This window comes from Aegilops tauschii, chromosome 7 (genome assembly GCF_002575655.3).
Source record: "Aegilops tauschii subsp. strangulata cultivar AL8/78 chromosome 7, Aet v6.0, whole genome shotgun sequence".
Lineage (NCBI taxonomy): Eukaryota > Viridiplantae > Streptophyta > Magnoliopsida > Poales > Poaceae > Aegilops > Aegilops tauschii.
This window is the reverse complement of record NC_053041.3, coordinates 411,518,761-411,531,698: the sequence shown is the minus strand read 5'-3', so window position 1 is coordinate 411,531,698 and position 12,938 is coordinate 411,518,761. Positions and strand designations below refer to the sequence as shown.

Genomic DNA, 12,938 nt, shown 5'->3' with positions numbered 1-12,938 from the left:
GGTGTGCCCCACTTTTGCACTCAAATTAGCTTGGCTCGCAGGAAACAGCTGATTCGAACATTCCTAGCAAGTCAGGCTACTTTAAGGTTTGCATGCAAGGCAGACTTTCATGTACGCTACCAAACATGGTTTTCTTGCATTCAATGGGCCTGTTTGGGGTGATGCGTACAGGGTTTCTTGCATCCCGCCTACTTGGGGTGATGCATGACCATACCTTTTTACGCGACACATCCTGGTAATCCTTTTGTTGGTAAAGGCGAAGTCTCTTTACTCAAAGCACTTTGCTTCATAATTCCGGGAATATGTATAGCCTGGGAAAATGCACATACATCGAATAAAATGGACTTCTTCCATTATAGAACAGTTCTCTATCTCACAGCTCTCAGTATTGGAAAAGCAGCAACAGGATGCGATGGACACTTTTCAATAAAAAAAACAAGGAACAAGAAAAAAATGCGCTGTGCGGTATTGAGAAACTTTTCTTAGCTGGCAAGTCACAAAACAAAACTACATGGAAATTTTAAATCTGATGACAAGGCACCATTTACAAGGTTGCTAGACACTACTGCGCTTCAGGGCTGCGCAATTTAAATATCAGAATGAACAAAAAAAACACAACTGAGAATCCAATGACATTTGTTTGCATCATCACTGGGGAAGCATCGTCCTTTCTCGTTATAAACACTCAATCATACAGGCTCTCACAGAATTAATTTAGAATAACTTGGCCGAATGCTGATTTGTGCTTAGCCACTGATCAACCAGAGATTGCTACCTCTTGCACTTCGCTTTTGCCATTTTCTTCCTCCTCTTCTTATCGGCCTTCGGCTCCTTTGTCTTCCGAGTTTCTCTCTTCTCTTCTTTCACTTTCTTCTTCTCCTCCTTCCAAGCAGCCTTCCTCTCCTCAGGTCCCATCTTGGGATCAGCCTCATACCTCGAATCTTCACCAGAACTAGAGCAAGATCCACTACTTAGCAATGAGCACTTATTATGTGGCAACTGTTTTTTCTGCTTTTCAGCAGTACGCTTGTTTTTTTCAGCCCGCACAAATCCTAGCAATGGCTGGTTATAAAGCTTGTCCGCTGGTGGCTCGTAACACAAGGATGGTCGTTGCAACATTGACATGTTGACTATATCAGCCTCACACTGCTTCACATAATCCAACGTCTACACACAGAAATCAAGTGAATTATTGTTAAACCTGGTAGTATCCATCTAAATTTTTTGATTGGTGCCTACCACAACATAGTAAGTGCAAGTTGGCCTGCGAGCAAGATCTCCTGCTTAGAAGGCTAATCATTTATGGCAAATGTGAGCAGATGACGGTTGAACTAATCTTACCTGCACCATGACTGTTGGAGATATGTCATCATCATTTGCGAGTGTATCTCCATTCTCCAACATCTGTTGCTGAACCTGTGATTAACAGAATACAGCTAATCCATTAGATTCTTTATCCATGATGCAGCATGCACGATCACCAATTTATCTCCATTCAACATCGTCATCCGCAATGTTTTGATCAATCACAAAATTAAATAGATCCATTACTGTCATGACAGCGACACCTCGTTTCATAAAGAAGTCCTGCACAAAATGTTTCGTATATCAGACTTAGCAATTTATTAGGACCCGCATAAGGCAGTGCCGAAAGAACGATTCGTTTGCCCCCAGGGGTCCGATCAAGCGAACCCATGCGTTCTCTCCCGGGGGGAGTTTCCCAGCAACCCCAGCTGGTCCAGTAAATTATGAAACGTGCAGAAAAAAGGGGCTAGGCCCAATTAGCTGGGGGTTTTTAAATGTCGTAAGTAAATTTGCCGTGCAAAATACGACCCTCTTAGCTGTCAAACGTCCGCTGGGAGGGGTTGGCATTTGTGAACGTTTAGATGGCAGTTTTAGTTGTATGGGGGTGGCAGTTTCTTCAGAACAGCATGGCAGTTTTTTCAGAGAGGCATTTTCCTTCTAAAACTGCCACCGTTTGATCTCACGTCACAAACTAAAACTGCCAAGAAAATGTGTTTGCTTGCCACCGCTTCCCAGCTGAATAACATTACCATATAAATAATAGTGCACAGTAAGTTGAAAAAAAAAAAGCATTTTTCGAAACCAAGAAAGTGTGAAATTGCCATGAGACTATATGAAACACTATTAAAAATTACAATTGACATTTAACCAAATATAAAGTTGGCCAATTCCAGCCCATTCACAAAAAAAAAGTGCCACACAGTTTTCGCTATGCCCATAGGACCAATTAGCTTTTTCTTATATATGAAAAAATGTCAACAACAAAAACAGGACCCTAATTGGAATGATCTGAATTTTGAAAAACTGCCATAGTCAAAAAAGGAAAAAGAAAGTTATGCCATTAAAAATTAAAATGCCATCCTGTAAAATAATAAAAACTGCCATCCTCTTAATAATAAAAATGCCATGTTATTGACTACTAAAATGACATGATCTTAAAAAAACTGGCATGTTAATGATAAATAAAAATGCCACTCTTAAAAATAAAACTGTCATCCTCTTAATAATGAAAATGCCATGTTCATTACTGAACTGCCATGCACTTAAAAACAAAAATGTCATGCTATAGACTATTAAAAATGCCGTGCTCTTAATAATAAACTACCATGTTATTGATAATAAAATGTCATGCTCTTAGTAATAAAACTGTCATCCTCTTAATAATAAAAATGTTATGTTATCATTATTAAACTACCATCCTCTTAAAATACAAAATTCCATGTTATTTGACTATTAAAACTCTTGATAAATAAAAATTGCCAAGTTACTGATAACAAAATGCCATTCTCTTCAAAGAATAAAACTATAATAAAAGAAGGCCTATGAATTGCCATCCTACCTATAATAAAAATGCACATGGCAAGTTTAGAAGAAAAAAATCCCCTCTAAAAAATAGGGATTTTTGTTCTTTCAGAAATGGAAACAAATCAGGATTTTCATACTTTTTTAAATGAAGACCCGAATTTAAAAAACAGTTCACTCAAATACATAAAAGTAAGTTTGAGCACAACTGTTAACGCAGCCTAGCTTCAGCCCAGTGGTGAGCATGCTTAATACTCCTGCTGGAGGTGGCAAGTTCGACTCCCTTCAGCCGCGCATCACTCCTGATTTCTTGAAAAAATGAAAAAAGGAACGTTCGCCAGGGATCCGTTCACAGCTAACGATTCCAGAGAGCTGACGTGGAGTTGGCCTTGCGCCAACATCCTTGCGAGGGCAGCGAAGGCGTTCACCAGGATTAGGCTCCTGGCGAACGTTCGCCAAATAGCATTTCCGATTTATTAATATACACATGGGTGGTGATCTATCCAGCTTTCACTTACAGAAACATGCAAACAATCTTCCTTTAATAAGTCCAACGCCAAAGGGTGATCAACGTCAACAGATTGCGAAACATCAATGATATATAAGTGGCCCTGCACAACAGAAGAGGGATATAAGAAAAGGTTTTCTGGAACAATGGTAAGATTAATGGAAAAAAGCTCAATTAACAAGTTTTCATTACCTTAAAATAAAGAATGTTATATTCACTCAAATCGCCATGGACCAGCTTGCACTTTTGATAAAGTGTCCTCATTATCGTAACAATCTGAAAACATGGTGCAGTAAGTACACCCTCCGTTCCTAAATATAGGTCTTTCTAGAGATTTCAACAAATGACTACATACGGAGCAAAATGAGTGAATCTACACTCTAAAATATGTCTATATACATCCGTATGTGATAGTTCATTTGAAATCTCTACAAAGACTTATATTTTGGAACGGAGGGAGTACATGAGAAAACTGAAACAGAAAATGATACACAAATACTGCAATCAATAATGAGAGCTTTCATCTGGCTTGATTCTCTTAACCCAAGTCTAGTGTATGATAAAATCTATAATGACTAACAGTACAGAGAATATTATAATACACATCAGCACTAGAATAAATGGAAGCTTGGGCCTGGGACTACAATGTGAATAAAATATATTTTGCACGAGGACTTGTGGAAATGTAAATGGCCATTATAATAGGAGGAACTACAAAGCCACCTAAAAGAAGTTATGTTTTACAAAACATTGACCATTCTTCTGTCCAGAAAAACTAGACTACTGTAACACGTAGTATTGTAGGACTTCACTAAAATTTTGAAGTGCTTTCGTTGGGGCGTAACCCTCTCAGCGACGCGCCACATCGGAACCCGGGTGTGGTGGAAAATGGGCAAGGGTCGGGCCGTCACCCCCCAGGTGGCGCGCCGTATCTTGATCCGGATACGGTGGCAAGTGAGCAAGGATCGGGTCGTCGCATCCTTAGTGGCGCGCTACATCGGCGCCCGGATGTAGTGGAAAATGAGCAAGGGTCTTCGCATTTGACTCGACGAGTGCGAAGGATAAGGAAACTAGCCGAGCCTAGGAGGATTCGCTTAGGTAGCTAGAACGTAGGGTCTCTGACAGGGAAGCTTCGGGAGCTAGTTGATGCAGCGGTGAGGACAGGTGTTGATATCCTTTGCGTCCAAGAAACCAAATGGAGAGGACAGAAGGCGAAGGAGGTGGAGGATACCGGCTTCAAGCTATGGTACACGGGGACGGCTGCAAACAGAAATGGCGTAGGCATCTTGATCAACAAGAGCCTCAAGTATGGAGTGGTAGACGTCAAGAGACGTGGGGACCGGATTATCCTGGTCAAGCTGGTAGTTGAGGACTTGGTTCTCAATGTTATCAACGCGTATGCCCCGCAAGTAGGCCACAATGAGAACACCAAGAGGGAGTTTTGGGAAGGCCTGGAAGACATGGTTAGGAGTGTACCGATTGGTGAGAAGCTCTTCATAGGAGGAGACCTCAATGGCCACGTGGGTACATCTAACACAGGTTTTGAAGGGGCGCATGGGGGCTTTGGCTATGGCATCAGGAATCAAGAAGAAGATGTCTTAAGCTTTGCTCTAGCCTACAACATGATTGTAGCCAACACCCTCTTTAGAAAGAGAGAATCACATCTGGTGACTTTTAGTAGTGGCCAACACTCTAGCCAGATTGACTTCTTCCTCTCGAGAAGAGAAGATAGGCATGCGTGCCTAGACTGTAAGGTGATACCTGGAGAGTGTTGTACCCCAGCATAAGCTGGTGGTTGCTGACTTCCGCTTTCGGATTCGTGTCCAGCGGGATAAGTGGGCCAAAGTCGCTAGAACGAAGCGGTGGAAGCTCAAGGGGGAGGTAGCTCAAGCGTTCAAGGAGAGGGTCATTAAGGAGGGCCCTTGGGAGGAAGGAGGGGATGCGGACAATGTGTGGATGAAGATGGCGACTTGCATTCGTAAGGTGGCCTCAGAGGAGTTTGGAGTGTTGGTGAAGCAAGAGGTCGAGCGTATGAGGACCTCTACCAACGGTTAGGCACAAAGGAAGGCGAAAGGGACATCTATAAGATGGCCAAGATCCGAGAGAGGAAGAAGAGGGATATTGGCCAAGTCAAATGCATCAAGGACGGAGCAGGCCAACTCTTGGTGAAGGACGAGGAGATTAAGCATAGATGGCGGGAGTACTTCGACAAGCTGTTCAATGGGGAGAATGAAAGTTCTACCATTGAACTGGACGACTCCTTTGATGAGACCAGCATGCGTTTTGTGCGTCGAATCCAGGAGTCTGTGGTCAAGGAGGCTTTAAAAAGGATGAAGGGAGGCAAGGCGATGGGCCCGGATTGTATCCCCATTGAGGTGTGGAAAGGTCTCGGGGACATAGCGATAGTATGGCTAACCAAGCTTTTCAACCTCATTTTTCGGGCAAACAAGATGCCAGAAGAATGGAGACGGAGTATATTAGTACCAATCGTCAAGAACAAGGGGGATGTTCAGAGTTGTACTAATTAACGTGGAATTAAGCTGATGAGCCATACATTGAAGCTATGGGAGAGAGTCATTGAGCACCGCTTAAGAAGAATGACAAGCGTGACCAAAAACCAGTTTGGTTTCATGCCTGGGAGCTCGACCATGGAAGCCATTTTCTTGGTACGACAGCTTATGGAGAGATATAGGGAGCAAAAGAAGGACTTGCATATGGTGTTCATTGACTTGGAGAAGGCCTATGATAAGATACCGCGGAATGTCATGTGGTGGGCCTTGGAGAAACACAAAGTCCCAGCAAAGTACATTACCCTCATCAAGGACATGTACGATAATGTTGTGACAAGTGTTCGAACAAGTGATGTCGACACTGATGACTTCCCGATTAAGATAGGACTGCATCAGGGGTCAGCTTTGAGCCCTTATCTTTTTGCATTGGTGATGGATGAGGTCACAAGGGATATACAAGGAGATATCCCATGGTGTATGCTCTTTGCGGATGATGTGGTGCTAGTTGACGATAGTCGGGCGGGGGTAAATAGGAAGTTAGAGTTATGGAGACAAACCTTGGAATCAAAAGGGTTTAGGCTTAGTAGGACTAAAACCGAGTACATGATGTGCGGTTTCAGTACTACTAGGTGTGAGGAGGAGGAGGTTAGCCTTGATGGTCAGGTGGTACCTCAGAAGGACACCTTTCGGTATTTGGGGTCAATGCTGCAGGAGGATGGGGGTATTGATGAAGATGTGAACCATCGGATCAAAGCCGGATGGATGAAGTGGCGCCAAGCTTCTGGCATTCTCTGTGACAAGAGAGTGCCACAAAAGCTAAAAAGCAAGTTCTACAGGATGGCGGTTCGACCCGCAATGTTGTATGGCGCTGAGTGTTGGCCGACTAAAAGGCGACATGTTCAACAGTTAGGTGTGGTGGAGATGCGTATGTTGAGATGGATGTGTGGCCACACGAGGAAGGATCGAGTCCGGAATGATGATATACGAGATAGAGTTGGGGTAGCACCAATTGAAGAGAAGCTTGTCCAACATCGTCTGAGATGGTTTGGGCATATTCAGCGCAGGCCTCCAGAAGCTCCAGTGCATAGCGGACGGCTAAAGCGTGCGGAGAATGTCAAGAGAGGGCAGGGTAGACCGAATTTGACATGGGAGGAGTCCGTTAAGAGAGACCTGAAGGATTGGAGTATCACCAAAGAGCTAGCTATGGACAGGGGTGCGTGGAAGCTTGCTATCCATGTGCCAGAGCCATGAGTTGGTTGCGAGATCTTATGGGTTTCACCTCTAGCCTACCCCAACTTGCTTGGGACTAAAGGCTTTGTTGTTGTTGTTGTTGTTGTTGACAAAAATACAGCCCAAAAAGGCTTTGTTGTAGTTGACTAAAATATGACCCAACAAGCGAGTGGGGAAAATTGACTGCAATGAAAACAACATTAAGAAGTCGTTATAGCTCAGAAGGTTCTTGTACCATCACGTCATCACCATCCCTTGCAACAAACTATACTCAAATGTGAATTATGATCTACATGTTAAGTTGTATAAAAATATATCGAGTTCCAACTTTGAACCATCCAGTTAGATATCAATACAGCAGGTAATGGTACAGATCCATTTATAGCTATCCAGTTAAGAGAGAAAACTGTTTTGACTTGTCATGTACGAATGTACCTCAAAGTAAGCTTCATGCAGCTTGTCAACCGACAAAGCAGCATCCTTAAGACGAGGAGCAGCCCAACCTCCTTTCCCTGAAGGATAACAAAAGAATTTGTATCAGAACATATATCAACTATAATTTTATCCTGCCAGCAAGATAAGCATGTTTCCAACTAAAAATAAATAACTACAAATATACCAATGCTACATAGGTAAGTTGTGGAATTACCTATGAATTCCATCACCAATACATGAAGCTTCAGGAGCAATGGTGCTGGGCATCGAATTTTAGCTGCTGCCACTCTGTAACGAGGGTAACAAAGAAATAGATGGATTTAAATACTAGAAATTATAGGAGAACAAGAGATTAAGGAGCGATAAGACTTTTTTTTAAAGAAAGGGCAGCCCGGAGCACATAGCTCCCGCTTGTGCAGGGTCCGACCACTTTGGGTCTTTTGTACACAGCCTTTCCCTGCATTTCTCCAAGAGGCTGTTTCCAGGACTCAAACCTGTGACCTCATAGTCACAAGGCAACAGCTTTACCGCTGCGCCAGACCTCCCCCAACTTACTAATTAAACCCCGCAATAGTAGCTTCCTAACTTATACTAGAGTAACAGCAATACGAAATTATGAATAAGGTATGAAAAATATATCCCACCGTTTAAGATTTCTCATTTCCTTTTCAGCCCAGGTCTTAACCATTTTCCGGGGATTATGCTTGCAGTAACCATATCTAAAACGATAATCTCCTTGAACATATCTGTCTCTATCCCTGCAATAAACAAATGTCATTCAAACCTTTTCAGAACAATTCTTTTTAACAAGTACGAAAAGGATAAAGAGCATATCACATGACACAGTACTGCAATATGTTTCAACAAGAATCTATAGGGAGCAACAAACAAGTGTAAAGAATCAAATCTTACTTAAAGACAAGGACAGAGGTTTTATAGATTTTGATTGCTAGCTCCTGGCCATCTATCTTTGTTGCATGATAGACATTTGCCTGCACAGGAAGTGGATTAATGTTGAATATGGAAGTAGATATACCCAATTGGGAAAACAGATAACTGAAACCAGCAGATAGAGCAGAATTCTCTTTATTCTATTTACCGAACAAGGAGCTGTATTTCATTTATTAATGTTCTAATGCTTTTAGGTCTGCAGTAAAGAGAAATACACAGATCGAAGGAAATAGTTCAGTAGCACATGCACTGCATTTTAGTGTTTACCTCTTTTCCTGTAGAAATGCAGCCATTTATATTATTAAAAACACCACTATTCAACATCTTGAACAAAACCATGCGTGTTCTTGGGTCAATGGCCTGCATATAAATGAATTACTTCGCTGATGAAGTTATTAGATAAATGTAAAGTAACCGATACTTCATTAAGCATCAGGAAGAGCATGGTTAATGCTTGTACTCCCTCTGTTCCAAAATTCTTGTCTTATAGATTTGTCTAAATATGGATGTATCAAGTCACGCTTTAGTATTAGATACATCCGTATCTAGACAAATGTAAGACAAGAATTTTGGGACAGAGGGAGTATAAGAGAAGAAACTTCTACCCCTCAGCCGTATATACAAAAGTAAAGATAATTAACGTGGTAGTCATGTCTAACGAAAAACTGCAATCAGGAATCAGGAAAATAATTTAGATAGCATCACCTCAGACAATTTCACTTAAGTAGCCAACATTACTGCAAGAAAAAGAGTTGGTGACTCATGGTGCCATTTAGATCATACATATAGCTGGGAATTAAACAGAGTTCCATAAAAAAGTGCAATAAAAGGCAGAATGGTATGTAAAATGCACTAAAACAAATTCTTAATGACTTAATTTGACTTCTTGTGTATCCAGTACAAGAAGATACTTTCTAACCAAGCAGACTCTTGAAACAAATGCCAGCTCGATTGAAAGGGAGTGGAATGGTACATTAGGATTATGCAAGATTGCAAGTGCAAGCAGACATGTTCCGCTCCAAAAGGCATAGGACAGAATAAAATATCACTTAGCAGAGAGCATGTAAAGACCTGTTCCACCGTAGCACGATCGGCCTTCTCATGGTTCCTATTTTGCCAATTGATGTATCCCTTATGCTGTCCCTGATTGCAGTCGTTACCGAATTTGACATCCCCACGTTCATTCTACCTTCCCACTCCTTATAAATAATACAAAATCCATCACATAAGATATTGAACACAACGTACCATAACACGAGACTGTAGATATCATGCACAAGCAAATAATTCACCACGCTAGGATCTCTAAGGCGAAAAGTTGACGCTGCATACCTCCAAGGGCGTGGCCCGGATGTGGGAGGCGAGCTTCTGCGTGCGATTGGAGAGCGGCTGAAAGGGGCGGGAGAGCACGCCGCCGTGCGCATTCGGCCTCCGCGCCGCTGCCGCGCCTCCGACGGTCGAGAAGGCGGCGGATAGCCGGGCTGAACCATCATGGCTCTCGACGGTGTCGAGCCAGTCCAGGCCGTCGCCCACTTCGGAGTCGGAGACATCTTCCGAGACGTCGGACTCGGACCACTCGTCCGCAAGGTCGAGCTCGACGTGCACCATCTTCGACGACAGAATGCTCGTCGTTCACCGAGATCTGTGCCTTGATGCTCTTCGCGAGCCACCGCCCACGCGCAGAGTCGCCGCCGCACCCCGCGCGCTGATCCGCTGCTCTTGCGGCCGCCCCGTTGTCGTGCCGTCGCGCCGTTGCCTTCTCTTGCTCGCCTGTGCCTGCGCTGTGGGCGGTGTGGCGGCTGGGATGGGGGGATGAGATTTCGGTAGTTAGGGTTCGATTTGTGGCTAGGGCCGTGCCTGGCGTGACGCATACCCGGCACGGCACGTGGCTAAACGCACGCCTGGGCCAGGCCCGCGTTTATTTTATTTATATCTATCTTTATTTTTATCTTTAACTTTACCTAATTAATTAATTAATTGGTTAATATTATAATTATAATAATAATCTTTATCTTTACCTATAATAATAAAGCGTCTATGGCTTCTGCCCGTTCACTCGTCGCAGTCGTTTTGCAAATAGGCCCTCCTATTTTTCAGCAATTGCACCCGCGGTCCCTCTTCAAGTGATATCTGGGAAATCGCTTCGATTTTACAAATTGACCCCTGAATTTATTAGAATTCGACCCTAGCTCCTATCCTCTATCTTATCCAGACGCTCCGTCTGGAATGCCCTTCCCGCCGTTCCTCCCGCCGCATGGCCTTCGCCGGCCCTCCGCCACGCAGTGGTGCGCCCGAGCTTGGGAGCGCCGCTGCTGCGTCCGCGCTGGTCCTGGATCCTAGACGGCGAGCCTCCCCGACCTTTGATCCCCTCGCTTCAACGGCGGTGGCACCCGTCCTTAATATTGACAGCCCGATTCCGGCCAACTCCGACGCCTTCCCCGGTCTGCCGCTCATGGGAACGGATCACTTCGCGCCCCCTACTGATTCTCCCTGTAGCCGGCCTTCCTCGCCACCCCGGCGAGCCGCTTGGCCACCGAGGAGACGAGTTGCGCCGCCCGTGAGCACCTCTCCTGATTCCTCTCTTCCCTCTCCCGCATCGGCCGCGCGAGTAGGAGCACGCCGCCTGCCGCGTGCCGTCGGCCATGGATGCGGCCTAGAACTACTACCGCCCCTGCCCTGCCGTGCGCCGACGGCCATGGACCAGTTGCGCGAGGAGGAGCACGCCACGGCGGCCGCGCATGAATGCGGCCGAGAACTGCTGCCGCCCCTGAACTGCAGCCGCGACGCGCCGCACCTGTCGTGCGCCCCTGTCCTGGGCATGATGCTGCTGCCGCTCGGTGCTGCCGCTGGGTCGTGCTGCTGCTCGCCTCTCCGGTCCGCCGGTGCCTCCCGCTCGGGCGGCGTCCCGGGCTGACGGGGACGCGCAGCGTGCGTCCGAGCTGCTGCTCGCATCGCGTCGCGACCGCTGCTGGACCCGAGGGAGCAGCCGGCTGCGCGCGTCCGGGGGAGCGCCCGAGCAGCTCGCGTTCGAGCTGACGGCTGTGTGCGCGCCCAAGGGAGCAGCTACCCAGTGCAGCGGCATCAGCTACCCAATGAATGCCCACAACTTTTGTTTATTAGGTTCGTAATGTTTTTGCAACAGTTTTTCTCATTGAGCTTTGTTCCTTAGCTATGGAATTTTGCATAATAATTTGGAATATTCTTGCAGTTTTTTGTCTATTGCTGGTTGGTGTAATCTGCAAGAAAGTGACAGAATAGTCTATTTATCAAGTATATGAAAGTCTGAAGTCCCTTTTGAACAAAAGGTTGATCATAAGCGAACCATGTTGGATCCAAACAATTTCATTGTTCAGGATACGCCTAAGGAACTTCGAGCTGAATGGATTGATGCAGAAGACATTCCAACTGCCAGTGAGCAGCTTGTGCAGAAGAATAAGAAATAGAAAACTTCACCCAGGGACACTGCCGGTTCAAGATGAGCATGAAGCTGATACCAAACTACTGTCTCAAGATACTCCCTCTGTTGACAGTCCGAATGTTGTTAATGATAACGCTGCAATTGAAGTTCCTCCTTGACAAGCTGACAAGATAGATAGCACAATTTCTCCGACGTAATCAAGCCCAACAACGGCATGAACAAAAGGATGAGTTTTTCCTGAACTTCTTATATACCATTGATTTATCATCATATTTTTCATGTTGATTGGGTTATCAAAGTACCTCTATTTTCTCATTCCAATTTGTCACTTGGCAGGTTCTATAGGCTTAACAAGGATTATTGTGTTTCAGCTTTTATAGATTATATACACTGTAGAGGTTATCCCATATGATTTACACGGATTTATAGAACATCAGTCTAATTTAGAGGCTATGTGTAGTGCAAAGGAAACTCTGGACTGAAGCAGCCATTGCCCTGTTCTTTTATATATGTGTCTGAACTCTGGACTGAAGCAGCCTATGTTGACAAGTAATCGGCACAGCAATAGATGGACCCGTGTCCGCAGCCCCATGGACGATATTGCTCTCTCCAACGAAGACCGGCAAAGGTGCGTTTAACATCGAGTACCTTAATTTAGGTCATGATGTGAGAGTACACTGGCTGATGCACCCTTACAAAAATCTGGATGCTCTTGCACTTTTGGTTTTATTAGCAAATTGTTCATGAAAATATGGACGTTGTATATGTAAAGATACACTTTTTACTTGACAAGCGAAATGAAATATGAGGTTCAGGCTAAATTTGTGATGCCATTTTCCCATGATGCCCTGCATTTTGATGATGAGAATGTCGGTCATACTAATACGTGGAGCAAAGCAAGTTACCTTTTAATGTTTTAGTGTATTTCCCCATGATTAGAACATGCTCGTTCATGACTTTATTTCTTGGTTTAGTGTTTAAAAAGCTAACCTCAGTGAGTATTCAGAAAAGATTGAAGCACTAGCTGCCGTACTCACTACTTCAGTGGTACGTTTTATGC

The 12,938-nt window shown here is 44.5% G+C and overlaps 1 long non-coding RNA gene and 1 pseudogene across 1 annotated transcript; one reads left to right on the top strand and one right to left on the bottom strand.

Moving 5' to 3' along the window:
* Nucleotides 1-466: 466 nt before the first annotated feature.
* Nucleotides 467-10,300, bottom strand: LOC109748976 (uncharacterized; annotated as a pseudogene).
* Nucleotides 10,301-10,645: 345 nt separating this feature from the next.
* LOC123494631 (uncharacterized) lies at nt 10,646-12,699 on the top strand. Its single transcript, XR_006665840.2, has 2 exons — nt 10,646-11,580; nt 11,669-12,699. It is a non-coding gene; the product is annotated as an uncharacterized lncRNA (long non-coding RNA).
* The last annotated feature ends 239 nt before the right edge of the window (nt 12,700-12,938 follow it).